The sequence below is a fragment of the Brienomyrus brachyistius genome, unplaced genomic scaffold (assembly GCF_023856365.1).
Source record: "Brienomyrus brachyistius isolate T26 unplaced genomic scaffold, BBRACH_0.4 scaffold55, whole genome shotgun sequence".
NCBI lineage: Eukaryota > Metazoa > Chordata > Actinopteri > Osteoglossiformes > Mormyridae > Brienomyrus > Brienomyrus brachyistius.
The window spans coordinates 1021226-1036602 of NW_026042330.1; the positions used below are offsets into that span (position 1 = coordinate 1021226).

Here is a 15377-nt window from a genome sequence, read left to right on the forward strand (position 1 = left end):
TGCCGGTATCCAGTAGGTTTTCTATCCTCCCTGTCTGCCTGAGATTAGGTGTGGTTCATCAGAGACTAGGTGGGATGGAAGATCAGATGGATTTCGGCACTCCAGGATGAGGGTTATCTTCTGTGTTCTAGTCATTTGGCTCATAAAAACTAAAGATATCCTTCACATAGATTTGGATTTAAAAATTAAATTATTGCATCTGTAAGAGCGACCAGCTACCATTCTGTTAAATACAGACAGTGAATTCTATGGACTGAGGAAGATTTTTTAATTGAGGGTGAGATTTTACCAGTGAGCTGTCTGAAGCCATGAATGAGATATTTATTTAGCCAAAGCGGATATTTGGACAGCTTTCATTACAAGTCAGTACCAAAATAGAACCAAGTGGATTATACTCTTATGTGAGTGAAGTTACGCTGAACAATTTAGGGGGGTGGCGAGGGGGTATGGAATGGGGATGGTTGTCATTATTTTTTTCCTGTGGGGAGGAAGTCATCCACATATGTCACATGACCGCTCGAGCCCTGCCCACCAGAGTCAGAAAATAAAATTATGAAAAATTATGACAGTTCATGTTAACTATATACAATACCTTCTAAAGATCTAAAAGACCTTCATGATCCTTTGTGACCATCCTTTGTATCACCAGGGGGTGGAAGAGATATGGCATCAGTCAGATCTTGCCTAGAATAGACATTTACTCCAAATAATGTTCACGCAAGAAGGAAGCTGATCAGAGAGGCTGTCTGAAGATCACTGGCGACTTTGAAGGAGCTAAAGACCTTCATGCCAAGGACAGATCATGATCTATAGGACAGATCTACAATATCACAAGTACTCCACAAATAAGAACATAAGAACATAAGAACTATACAAACGAGAGGAGGCCATTCGGCCCATCAAGCTCGCTTGGGGAGAACTAAACTAATAGCTCAGAGTCGTTAAAATCTTATCTAGCTCTGATTTAAAGGAACCCAAGGATTCAGCTTGCACTACATTATCAGGAAGGCTATTCCATACTCTGACTACACGCTGCGTAAAGAAGTGCTTCCTTAAATCCAGCTTGAAATGTTCTCCCGCTAATTTCCACCTATGGCCACGAGTTCGTGTATTTAAACTAATGCTGAAGTAACTATTTGGTTGAACAGCATCCAAACCTGTTAGAATCTTATATACCTGGATCATGTCCCCCCTCAATCTCCTTTGCTTGAGACTGAACAGATTTAGCTCAAGTAACCGTTCCTCATATGACATTCCTCTAAGACCAGGAATCATTTTTGTGGCCCTACGCTGCACCTTTTCTAAGGCCACAATGTCCTTTTTAAGATATGGTGACCAAACCTGCACACAAAATTCTAGGTGAGGTCTCACCAAGGAATTGTATAATCTTTATATAAAGCTATATAAGCATTACCTCCCTTGACTTAAACTCCACACACCTGGAGATATACCCCAACATCCTATTGGCCTTTTTTATTGCTTCCCCACACTGGCGAGAATGGGACATGGAAGCATCAACATACACACCAAGGTCTTTCTCATGATCAGCTACCTTTATTTCAGTGACACCCATGAAATACCTGTACTTTATATTTCTGCTCCCTAGATGGAGTACCTTACATTTATCGACGTTAAATTTCATCTGCCAGGTATCGGCCCAGTCACTAATTAAATCAAGATCCCGCTGTAGCTGCTGAGCCACTAATTCAGTATCTGCTACACCACCCACCTTGGTGTCATCTGCAAATTTCACCAGTTTACTGTATATATTGGTATCCATATCATTTATGTAAATTAGGAACAATAGTGGTCCTAAAATCGAACCCTGCGGTACCCCACTATGAACGCAAGCCCACTGTGACATTGTGCCTCTTATAACTACTCGCTGTTTCCTATCTGTTAACCAGTTATCAATCCAGGTCGCTACGGTACCTAAAATACCTGTCGCTTTGAGTTTAAGTAGGAGCCTCTTGTGGGGGACAACATCAAAAGCCTTTTGGAAATCTAAGTAGATGACATCATAGGCCTTCTTATCATCAACTTCCTGAGTAGCTTCCTCAAAAAACTCCAACAGATTTGTTAAACAGGATCTACCTCTTCTAAATCCATGCTGGCTATCCCGCAAAATGTTATTGGAGTCCAGGTAATCTATCATTTTCTCTTTGATTATAGCCTCCATAACTTTACCAGTTATACAAGTTAGACTGATTGGCCTATAGTTAGACAAATTACTTCTATCCCCTTTTTTGAAAATAGGCGTTATGAAGGCGTGCTTCCAATCAGAAGGTACCACACCTTCAGATAAGGATTTTTGAAAATCTGTCCTTTATGTGAGAGTGGCAAGAAAAAACATCACTCTTCCAAAAAGCTGAACAAGGAAAAGGTTCCTTGTTCAGATTTTGCTGAAATTCATCTTACATGTTGTACAGCTAAGCAAAAAAAGATGCTGTGGTGCCAGGAGACCAAAATTAATGATGACAGACCTTTTATTTGCCATTTGCACAAGTACAAGTCGAGGTACACTGGGATCCTTCTCTTCGCCTGTCCCATCTTGCTCTCCATAGCTTGGTGGTCACAGCGCAAGGTCAGCCAATGTGTGCCACCCCTGGGGGTTAAGGGCCTTGCTCAAGAGCCCATGGACATGTGACTGTTCTGCTGAGGCCAGGGCTTGAACTAACAACCTTCTTGGCACTGAGACACAGAGGCTTAGCCTGCTGACACAACTAGTCAGCCTCATGACTGGAGGGGTACAGCCTCTGAGCCACATGCTCAGTTAACCTTTTAGGCCACCATGCATAAATCCATAACATCATAAAGCCAAAGAACACTTTCCTATGGTGAAGCACAGGGGCAGCAGCATTCTACTACTGAGGGTTTCTCCTCAACAGATACTGGGGCTCTTATCCGGATAGAAGACAAGATGGATGGTGCAAAATACTGATAGGTCCATGAAGAAAAGCTGCTGTTGCCTCACCTTTCAACATGACAGTGACCCAAAGCATACCACAAAAGAACAAAGAGGAGAATAGTGTCGGCATACCTAGGTGACCTAGTCAGAGCCCTGACTTCAGTCTGTGCAAAAATCTTTGTATTGATTTAAAGTGGGCAGTCCATCCATGGTCATGAAGCAGTTCTACTCAGGTGGAACAATTCTATAAAGAAGAATGGGCAAACATTTCTCCCATCTAGTGCAAAGTTATTGGAGATGTATCCAGACAGGGTCAGGGTTGTAAAGCAAGTAGCAATTTGCTCAGGGGGTGTTGTCTTATAAAAATCACTCACTTCTTGATTCTTCTTTGAGAAATATTATATTCAGTCTCTTCAATATTCAATTTGTGCAATATATGAACTGTAAATAAAGTTGAAAAAAAAATCATTGTATGGTTTTGGGTTATTCGTCAAAAAACATTTTTAAGACGGGGATTTTTGATACACACTCTATAAAGGAGCATAGAGACCCCGGCAGATTCATGGGGACAGGATTTTACAGGTGCCCTTGAATATGCAAAATTATACATTATATAATTGGGGGGCCCAAGGTGACATTTTGTCAAGGGCCTCCGAATATATAGGTACACTTCACTGTACACCAAATTGTCAAGGCAAATTTTTTGCCACTTTGAAACCCATTATGTTCTTTGATGGTGACAGAATCAAGCACAAGCATTGAGGAGTATCAGGAATAAATGAAATTTAAAGATTGCTTATTAAAATGTTCCCCAGATAAATATATAATCTATAATATAAATAACGAAGAACAGTCTGTTACTGATTTTTATTAAGCACCACCATGGATCACACTGTTCAAGCAGCCCCCTACCAGGCAGAAAATTTTACAGTGTGCCCCTTTTGATAACAGATGATCATGCAAAATTCGCAACAATTTACCGTGACCCAGCCCCTCCCCATGTCAGCAAATGTCACCCCTCTCCCTGTCCCCTACCCCACCCCCCCAGGTGAGACCACTCCTCTGCCCATGCTCAGGACTAATCTTTTCTGAGAACTTCTCAAATGACTTGTCCAGCTATTGACCTGTTCTCCTGTTCTGTTCTGAAAAACAACAAGGAAAAACAGCAAGGACACTACAAAATTGAAACATCAGTTTTTAAACTGCCTGTACACATGTTGTGATTATGCATTCCATGCAACACTTGGGGAGCAGAGATTCCCAGAGCATGCTGTGAATATTATGAGCAAACCTTTAGGCATGTTACACCCTGGGGTTCATCAGGTCTGGCCACTTTGTTCGGCTGGCGTACTGGGTTCATCTAGCTCAGAGTCATCTCTTTTATGATATCAGCACCAAGCAAAGGGATGCTCAGCTACCTGCTCCAGTTTAAATTAAAATAATAAAAGGCGTAACCAGAGCAGGCTGGTCATGTTACCTCAATCATGTATGCAGCTTGTGTGGTGCTATCACTCAACACTCTGTATATATATATTTTTTTAAAAATATGCATTTTTAAATCTTGGTTTAATCCTGGATTTCCGGTCAGAAGACTACACTGCAAGGCAGGCTGCTTCCAGGCTCAAGCTTTCTAAGACAGCAGTACACAAAAACAAGGTGAAGCAGGGAACACTGGCAGTGATCAAAAACCAGCCAGGTAGAGGGTAGTGTTAACTTAAAAAACACACCTCCAAAAACTTATGGTAATAACCGACTTTATTGTCGGTTGTACATTCGAACATAACTAACTCCGTAACTCTCCTTTTTTCAACCGACCTCCGAGTCCTCCCCACACGCATGCGCAAACCCAATAACCATCGCGATATACAAAATAACTGAACATACAACTGAGCAATTAAAGCTAACCTGAATAGTCTAAACATTAACGTTTTCTTTTGTAAAACATAAACATGACAACAATCTCACTATCCTTTTTTTTTACAAGTGCCATACTCCATCATTAAGTGTTTTTAAGAGCAGCAGAGCAGTTGCCCCTTTCTTGGTCAAGCAATTTGCAAGCTGTGTCTTGGTAGGTGACCACATCACACTCTGGACCTTTTCACCTTCGATTAGTTCTTTGATGCTGCTTATCTCAAGCCGCAATCTTTTCTCAGTAAAAGATTTTGTGGATCCGATAGCATCAACTAGGGAACGGTTGTCTGTGACACAGGTTATGGGTAACCTCAGTCCATCTACATCACCTGTGATGAGCTCTGAATACAGTGTAGAAAGGAATATTGCATTATCAATGCCATCAGCCAATGCAAGAGTTTCACCAGCAAGGCTACTGCGAACAACCCTCCTTATTCTCTTCGACTGCCAACACAGTGGTGAGAACTTGCCATCCTGTCCCATGAGCATGATGAAGTGCCCACCTTGTGTGCCTCCATCCGGTAAGTTTCCTAGTGATGCATCACTGAAAAGAACAAACTTCAATTTATCTTGTTTTCCCAAGAACTGGAACTTCAGCTTCACACAGTCAGTTTTCAATTTTCTCACAATTTTATTGGCGTCATGCAGGTCTTGTACCGTGGCATGTTTCATTGATGAAGCTAGGTAACACACATCGAACATGACATCAGGTCGACTTTGTCTTGCTATCCAGAGAAGTTGACCAACCTTAGATCTAAATTGATCTACCTCAGCTTCATCAAGTATAGAATCACGCTGTAAAGCCCGAGTGGAGTCAATGTGAATAGAGGACAAACTCTTAGCATATCTTTCTTGCTGTACAAAGACAGTGCCATTGTCTGTGGAAACTTCCATGCCAATGTAACAAAAATGATCCATCTCCTCTCTGCCAACCTGAAAAGTATTTTTATGTGAGAAATCACAGTACCAGAGAAATCAGTTGTGCCTCCCCAAATGAAATCATCCACATGACATCCAAGTACTCCATTAACATTGCCCTTCTGATCCAACCAGTAAAACACAGCTGGATCCACCTGAGACACCTTGCCTCCTGTTTCAAACACAGCGTCTCTCACTCTTTTGTACCAATACAGTGAGGCATCCGCAAGACCATAAACACATTTTTGAAGTTTCCAAAGCTTTCCAACACAGTTAGCTTCGGGTGGAGGACGAATGTAGATGTCACGGTCTAATGGAGCCCCTTGCAGAAATGCAGATTTTATGTCCAAAGAATTGAGTTTCCATTTGTTCTGGCATATTACAGATAGAAGAACTCTAAAAGATTCAGATGCACATGTTGGAGAATCCTTAGGACGTTGCTGAATGTCAAGCTCTTCAAAGCCTCTAGCTACCAGCCGTGCCTTTGCTACAAGTCCATTTGAGGTCTCTTTCATTGTGCAGACCCATCTTGTTGAAATGCATTTTTGGCCAACATCTATGACCTCTTCAAAAACATTATTATTCCGATTACAGGCACACAGGCTTAGCCCACTGAGCCACACGCTGCCCCCGTATATACCCACGTATTTGTCCACTCAACCCAGCCAACATGTCCACATGGGCCCCACATGGGTTAAAAATAGGCTACATGGGTTCCAAGTGGGCATGGGCTATAACTGGGGAAATTGTGTGGGTACCACATGGTTTATGTAACATGGGCCTTGACTAGGAAGCCAATGTGGGCTGACTGTATGGGCCCTTTATGGGATAGAAGTGGGCTAAGTGGAAGTGTGGTGGTACTTGGTAACATTATCTAGGACCCATAAGGTTTCTATGACATGGGCCCCACATGGAATGCCCATGTGGATTGACTATAGGGGCCCCATATGAGATGCATATGGGCCAATTGGGCATGGGCTTGATCTGGTTAGCACTTTACATATGCCATATGGTTTCAATAATACTGGTCCCATATGGGAACCCCATGTGGGCTGACTGTATGGGCCCTTTATGGGATAGAAGTGGGCTAAGTGGAAGTGTGGTTGTACTGGGTAACATTATCTAGGGCCCATAAGGTTTCCATGACATGGGCCCCACATGGAATGCCCATGTGGATTTACTATAGGGGCCCCATATGAGATGCATATGGGCCAATTGGGCATGGGCTTGATCTGGTTAGCACTTTACATATGCCATATGGTTTCAATAATACTGGCCCCATATGGGAAGCCCATGTGGGCTGTTCATGTGGGACCCATAAGGGATTCATATGAGTCAAGTAAGCATGGGCTGCAACTGCGTAACATGATCTTGGAAGGAAATGGTTCCAGTAACATGGGCCCCACATGGGAGACCTATGTGGGCAGACTGTGTAGGATCAATGAAGCATATATATGGGCCAAATAGGCATGGGCTGTACCTGGGTGTACTTGGTGGGCATCATATAGGATATTTGTGGGCTTAGTGAGAATGGGCTTGATCAGGGTAACACTCTGTGGGTCGAGTAGGGATATAATTAAGTAACATAGTTCTATGTACAATATTGTAAAGGGGTGCTTAAATGATCTAACGTTAAAGTTAACATTACATACTGTAAGGCTAAGTATCACTAACATTGAGAAAGAACCAGCTTGTTTTTGTCTGCTCAAAGCCTCATTTAATTGTTGATACAGTTTTAATTAATTTTCCTTAGATATATACAATAAGGTAAGTATTTTCTTTTCAATCACCAGGGGTAAAAGTTAAAAATGAGAGAAGCTAAGAGGAGGAAGCTTAAATGTAGGCAACTCCAGACATCTGTTATACCATTAATTTACTGGTCTTTCATGTAAGTTAACTGGGCTAGGGCCCTTTTGCTTAAGGCATCATGTATTTTGGTAGTAATACACCTCTCACTGGGTAGCCCAATCCCATTAGAAATTCATTTATTAATATTATAGTGGCTGCTTGTCAACAACATAAAACAACTCTGCGATAAAACTAAATCAAACAACTACTGCACCCTGCACCGGTACAATGTACTCAGGTAAAGACACAACTTTCCATTGCGATTTTGATGGTTTATTTCTCCCATTGAGCAAACAAACAGCATTTCCTTTCCCTCTTTCGCTCTGGTAAAAAACCATATGCTCACCACCCAGGTGTGCCTGCACTCCTCCCTCCTACCTACATATATACACATTACATGTACCCACTAGCGCCTCCCAGTCCATCCAACGAACATTACAATAAAAGAAAATATAGCTCCAACAAATATAAAAGTACAAAACTGAACAACCAAGATATTATCTGTTGATAGATGTGTTATGTCATGTCACATATGCCTTTTTTATGCCTTTTAATGCCTTCTCAGATGTTCCTTTCTCTTTAACAATTCTCATGTAAATGCAGAGTTCAGCAGAACACTGCAGGTGGTGAGAAAATAGCTGGGGAGACTGTGCAAAGGAATGCAAGCAAGAATAGTCACAAGTGAAGAGGAATCCAGTAACAGTCAACGTGTTGGACAAAAACACATGGCACCAAGCCCTCTACCTTTGATGTGTGAGGAAAATGAAGTAACAGAGCTTTGTAACCTTTTTAATATAGGACTCACTGGTATAAAGCAAAATCATAGGGATTTCAAAGACAATTCCAGTGCAACAATGCACAAGTCCCTTCTCAAACTTAAACATGCAATTGAAACCATTGCTGTTAGCAGTGCAGAGTGTGAGTGGGGGTTCTTGGGGTAAATGCTTTTGTGATACCATTTCATTCCCAACTGAGAATTGAAAATATTACCTCAATAATATTTGATAAAATGATTGGCCCTCCTCTCATTTCTTAGGACCCCACAAAGTTTGTAAAGAAGTGGGTGGCAACAAATGGTCTGCTGAACATTTAGCATGTGAACAAGGTTCAATACTGCACAGGTGTCTGCAGCCAATCTGGGATCTGATGAAGTAAATGATATATTAATAGGGAGAAATAACTTATGTACAAAAGTTAAGGATATTTCATTGAGTTCTTTGCAATAAAACTTTAGAGGATTATGGAAGACAATAAAGATTTCAATGTCAGTATAACTGAAAGACCTAAAAGACTTTTTTTTCTCAAAAATGTTTTTTTTCTGTCACAAAAAAAATAAATCAATAATTTTAATTAAAAATAATAAAGCTACCCTTGTTTTCATTATTGTTACTGTAGCCGAATTGTTAATGTCCCGCCCCCCAGGCCCAACCAGAGCCCCCACCTCCCTCCAAGACAGCAAATCTCAATTTAAACCCTGATAAAATCTATATATATTGTAGGAATATATATGGGCCCAAATACTCAGCCCACATGGGCTGACTGTGGGCACAGTTTGGGATATGTGTGTGTGTGTATATATATTCTGCTGGCATATTTATTGGGCCATGATTTAAAGGCAAGGATATTTTGTTTGATAAATCCTATTTTAATAACAAATCAAATGCTGCAGCCACCCTGTTTGTTTATTTAAAATCTTTTCTTTTATTTTAAATTTACCACGCGAGCGGTCGTTTTTTTCATGCAGCTCGCGCGTTTTTTTTTAATTAAGCGCTGCACCGCAGGAGGAATTCAACAGTAGCCGGCAGCGGTAGAAGTGGAGTTCTGCACAGGTGAGTAACATACCTGCCAGTTTGACTGTCACTATTGTATTAAATCATCAGTACTCTCGCAGTATTGTAAGCTGCCGAATTGCTTGAGCTCAGGAGATTTACTAGTGAACGTTTTAGCTAGCTGATCATAGTATTGCCAAGTTACGAATCAAGCTAATAACTTACACTGTTTTAGCATTTAGCCCCTTCTGAAATAAAATGTGTTAAACATTTCGCTCAAAACGTTTGTGAAAGTTTAAAATTCTCCCAAAAATGATAGCTATATCATTGCTTCCTAAGCAGTTGCCCCTAGCAGCTCTTCTTTGTTGCCCAGGTGTCCTGGGCCGTTGACAGGGCCGAACCGGGCCGCAAAAACTGCAAGGTAGTGGTCTGGGATACTGCAAAATTTGGTATAGATTTTATACTAAGTAAACAGAGCCAGTATCGCCGATACCAATACTTTTAACTTAGCTTTCATGTATGGGAGAGCAGTGTGTCATGATTTATGAAGTGAATGCATCATCAATATGCTAAATCGCAATGCGTTTTCATGATTACAAAATGATTTAGTAATTTTTGCTTTCTACTGTTAATTAATAATCGTGCAATATAAAACCCAGGACAGGTTTTAAGTAAAGTTTATAGGAGAACTTTACTGGAGAACAATGAATGTTTTAAAACTTAAATCCTCTGTTCAATTTTTGTTCAGAAATAGTATAAAATTACTCAATTTCATTACACTACAAGTTACACTAAGTTGGCACCATCTGGACTTTCATAGTTGTCGGATCACTGTATCGTTCACACTACACAACTTGTAGTAATTGGGAGTCTTGAAGTCGCTGTGGTTTACACACTAGATGACTGATCAGGAGGAATTGCTGACGTGTCCCTCTGGTCTCCAAATTATATTTTGTTTGCGAGAACATGTGAATGACACCCGGAAATGTATGTGTGTTGAACAGTGCTTTTACTAGAATTGAATATCTTAACATTGGTAAATTGCTATGGATGCTAGTTTTACAGATGGCTTATTTTTATTAATTTTCTAAGCTGGCTGTTAAATTTTTATCTGTAAAGGCTTTAAAATAGACTGTAATTCGATTTTGTAGTTGATGGGTGAACTTATATTTAAACCATAAAAAGTGCACCTTCTAACTTGTCCAATTTTTTTCTTTTTTCCTTTTCTTTAACACATCATGCACAGGTGGACAGTGTTCTTTGCCACGTAAGTACTTTGAATTTAATATTCTGCCATGTTTTTACTAATGTATCTGTTGCAAGTTCGTGCTCATTTGTCATTTTCATCTCTGAGATGATTGTACTTGCAAGCCTAAAACATGTAATAGCTACATGATGGCAAACAGAAATTCTCTCCCTCTGCTCAACTTCATTCATCGTGTGATTGTGTGTCTATAAGATGATGAAGGAAAGAATAGCTTTAACAGACTGTATGGTTTTAATGTTTAGGTTGATGGCCACACTAATGAATTCAATTAAATTGAGAATATTTGTTTAAGGGGGCGGCATGGTGGTGCAGTGGTTAGCACTGTTGCCTCACACCTCTAGAACCCAGGTTCGAGTCTCCGCCTGGACATGCTGAGACTAATTGGAGTTCCTAAATTGCCCATAGGTGTGAATGTGTGAGAGAATGGTGTGTGAGTGTGCCCTGCGATGGGCTGGTCCCCCCTCCTAGGTTGTTCCCTGCCTCATGCCCATTGCTTCTGGGATAGGCTCCGGACCCCCCACGACGCAGTAGGATAAGCGGTTTGGAAAATGGATGGATGGATGGATGGATGGATGCTTATTATAGATGTTCAGCTATACAAAAGCACCTTGATGTGTTTCACATGGAAACATTTGAAAACATTTAAAATAAAACTATAAATAGAATAGCTGTTCAAATTGCTGTTCTTCCCTTCAAATCCTGGTCTTGAATATTAAGGTTATAGGCTTTTTCAGTGTGATAGCTGCAATACAGCATATCAGTAGTGGTTGCGTATGAGAAGTCTGATCATTTTGCACATTGAGTTATTTGTTTAGCAGGTGTCAAGGGCTGTGGTATTTCTCCTCTTTAACTTCTGTCAAAACCTTTGCCGCTGAAGTTGGCCTCAGTTTCATTCTAAGTAGTGTTATGCTATTTCTGATGTTAGCTTATACTGTGTATTATTACCTGAATAATAAGCTAAATTTGTTTTACAGAGGCTCTTAAGAAGAATTCACTCACAGCAAAAGTGAACCAGCAAGAATCTCAGAGGGCACTATCAAAGTGGTTCATTGGGGCCAGAGACAGAGGAGGACAAGGGGCTTCCAGAATGCAGTCGAGACCGACATAAGTAGTAGGCCTAATCAGCAGCTGTTCTGTTCTTTTGTTGTTCACTGTTGTTTTAATATGTGCTGTATTGAGAATGTTGCAAATGCTCTTTAATGATGCTGTTATTAGGAATAGCATATATTCTTTTATTAAGAAAAGCACATAATTAAGCTGGCCTTATGGTTCTGAGCTGTTAATAAGCTATGAAAGCTTTAAGAAGGTATAAAAATATTATAAATAAAAGTTGAATTTGAAAAGATAAAGTCTCACCGTGTTCTCTAATGTTTTGTATTGTGGTAATTTAAGTATACTAAAAATGCTGTCATGTTAATATTGTAGTTCATCTGTGAATGAGAGAGGCATATACAGGTTTTTTTTCCAATACCAATATGTTTTTCAAGTCAATAGCAAGAGTAGATGCATCTAATGTGAAGCCTCAATCTGTTCTGTTCAGTTTGAATAGACCTGTTATGGAACATGTATACAAACCCACCTACAACCCATATTTCAGCCTGTATTGGCCCCATTTAGTACCTGCATAAATCTTAAGTCTTCTACTGAAATTGCCTGTGTTGATCAGTTGGAGCTCACCTAACACCTAGAGTGAAACCCTCTTGCAGTCCTTATTTCAAACCATGTTGTCCCCATGTTGCACCACCATAGAACTTGAAGCTGGGCTCGAGATGGGTCTTATGTACGTTGCCCAGTTTGGGCCCACCTGTGCCCCAGTAAAATATTGTTTGAAACCCACATGGGCAATTTGTCATGGGGCCAAAATGAAACCTGCGGACAATCCCACGTGGGGCCCATTGGGCAATTCCAAATGAGGCCCATTTTTCAACCCACTTTGTACCCACATGTACCCCACATATACATGCTGGCTGGGCCCTTACTTCAGGCCATGTTGTCCCCATATAGCACCCACATGGAACTTGAAGCTGGGCTCTAGATGGGTCTTATGTACGTTGCCCAGTTGGGGCCCACCTGTACCCCAGTGAAATACTGTTTGAAACCCACATGGGCAATTTGTCATGGGGCCAAAATGAAACCTGCAGACAATCCCACGTGGGGCCCATTGGGCAATTCCAAATGAGGCCCATTTTTCAACCCACTTTGTACCCACATGTACCCCACATATACATGCTGGCTGGGCCCTTACTTCAGACCATGTTGTCCCCATATAGCACCCACATGGAACTTGAAGCTGGGCTCTAGATGGGTCTTATGTACGTTGCCCAGTTGGGGCCCACCTGTACCCCAGTGAAATACTGTTTGAAACCCACATGGGCAATTTGTCATGGGGCCAAAATGAAACCTGCGGACAATCCCACGTGGGGCCCATTGGGCAATTACAAATGGGGCCCATTTTTCAACCCACTTTGTACCCACATGTACCCCACATATACATGCTATTCAATTTAATGAAATTATGGAATGGCTGGGGTGCCTAAAGGCAGTGTCTCAACCTTTGTTCTAGCATAGCATATTTTTCGTAAATTAGCACTAACCCGGCAGGCTGAAAAACGCTGCCCAAAGGAGGGGTTTATGAAACAAAGCAGTGTTTTTCTAGTCATCCAACAAGATATCAGTTACTTTTTGGAGAACACAAGTACATTTGATAATGTACATTTGCATATACAGTCAAACCTTGGATTGCGAATAACTTGGTTTACGAGTGTTTTGCAAGACGAGCAAAATTTTTAAATAAATTTTAACTTGATAAACGAGCGAGGTCTTGCAATACGAGTATTATGTAAACACTTTGTCTGCCTAGCGTTACGTAATCACAACTCAGCCAATGGTTCTTCTCTCTCTCTCTCTATCTCGCTCTCTCTCTCTCTCACTGCTGGATTGAAGATAATCATTTCCCATGCTCGGTCTCAGTCGGCGTGCCTCACTCGTAAAATCAAAATTTAGTAGAAAAGCAGCACCCAAATAAGGGTATAGCAGTGCAAGCGATGAATCTATTTAACGACAATGCAATGCGAATGCGAAATCAAAACGGAGGCAAAAACGGTTGTCATTCGATAGGTTCCTTGTTAAAGTCGTACAAAAAGAAAAGCATTCCAGTGAGCTAACAGATAGCAGTTATTCTGTTAGTTACAGTGAAAGACGTCCTCCACGGCTTGGTGGAGTTTTCACAGTTGGGTATGGGGCTGCGACTAACAATTATTTTGATAATCGATTAATCTGTCGATTATTTATTATTATTATTATTATTATTATTATGATTATTATTATTATTATTATTTGCTTTTAAGTCAAAGTACCGTTTGTCCCTCTGTGTGACAATTGAGTCGGACAGTGGTATGGCGTGGCGATGAATTTACAGCCTACATCGCTGGCTGTCGGAATGGTGCCCGATAAATGGTGTGGGTTATATAGATAACTGGCGGATGTTCTGGGGTAGGCCTGGGTTTTTGAAGAGGGACGGTATTCACCCCTCGCGGACTGGTGCCGACCCACTGTCTAAAAGCATAGCTCATTGTCTCCAGGCAAATCAATGACTAACTAGAGCCAAGCCCATGCGGTAGGCAAACCGGCGTAACCGACCGCATGCTAGTCGTCACCTAGGGTTCATTTTATTCAGACTGTGTTTGCTCCCCGTGTTTTAAATCATGGATGCCTATTACACCGTAGTGTGTGCCATGATAACTTTATAAAAATTCCAATGAATCCATTAGAACATAAGAACTATACAAACGAGAGGAGGCAACAAGAGTAGTATAAAATAAATAAATAAAAATAAAAGGCAATAAGTAGTAAAAATAAATAAAATACAATATATACAATACAATACAATACAAAATGAAATAATTACTGATTTTAGTCTTGGTGCTCTATGCCTTACTGAGACCTGACTTAAACTAAATGAATTAATGGCATTAAATGAATCTATTCCAGCTGAATGCAGTTATAAGCATAACCCTCGACCAAATTGCAAAGGTGGTGGTGTTGCTGCAATTTTCAGTCCAATTTTTTGTCAGTGTCTGAGACATGTAGCTTGAGCATCAGCACATTTGAAACTCTTGTTCTTAGCCTTTTTGGCTCATCTCTTTGTAGCTCTTCACCCCAATGTACTGGTCAGTCAGTACTGACAAAGCTGTTATTGTTGGTGATTTTAACATTCACATGGAGAAAGATAGTGATCCTTTAAAAAATAGCGTTTACAGTGTTTGACTCTGTAGGTGTATGTCAGAATGCAGTCGGGCCTACTCATGCCTGTAACCATACCCTTGATTTGATTAGTAGCCATGGCATCCTGGTGGAACATGTATCTATTATGCCTCAGAGTCCTCTGCTGTCAGATCATTACTTGTTTACATTTGAAATCCAGTATAGCCTCCGGTCGACCACAGAATCCGTACAGATGGAGGTACAGAATCCATTCTATTGCATCACTAACTGCAACAACATTTATGAAGCATCTTCCACAGCCTTACATCTGAAGCATCATGTGTAAATGAACTTGAACAGGCAACTGCAAACATGGAAAAATCCCTTCGTAGCACACTAGATCTTATAGCTCCACTTAAGAAGATAAAGCATAGAAATAGATAACCTGCCCCCTGGTACTCTGATCATACACGTGAACTCAAACAGGCATCACGGAAGCTAGAGTGCAAATGGCGCTCAACTAAACTAAATGTTTTCAAATCTGCCTGGAAAG

The 15377-nt window shown here is 40.8% G+C and overlaps 1 long non-coding RNA gene across 1 annotated transcript; it reads left to right on the forward strand.

The window, feature by feature from the left end:
* The first annotated feature begins 9714 nt into the window (after nucleotides 1-9714).
* On the forward strand, nucleotides 9715-11922 carry LOC125724152 (uncharacterized). Its single transcript, XR_007387181.1, has 3 exons — nucleotides 9715-9775; nucleotides 10601-10621; nucleotides 11596-11922. It is a non-coding gene; the product is annotated as an uncharacterized LOC125724152 (long non-coding RNA).
* The last annotated feature ends 3455 nt before the right edge of the window (nucleotides 11923-15377 follow it).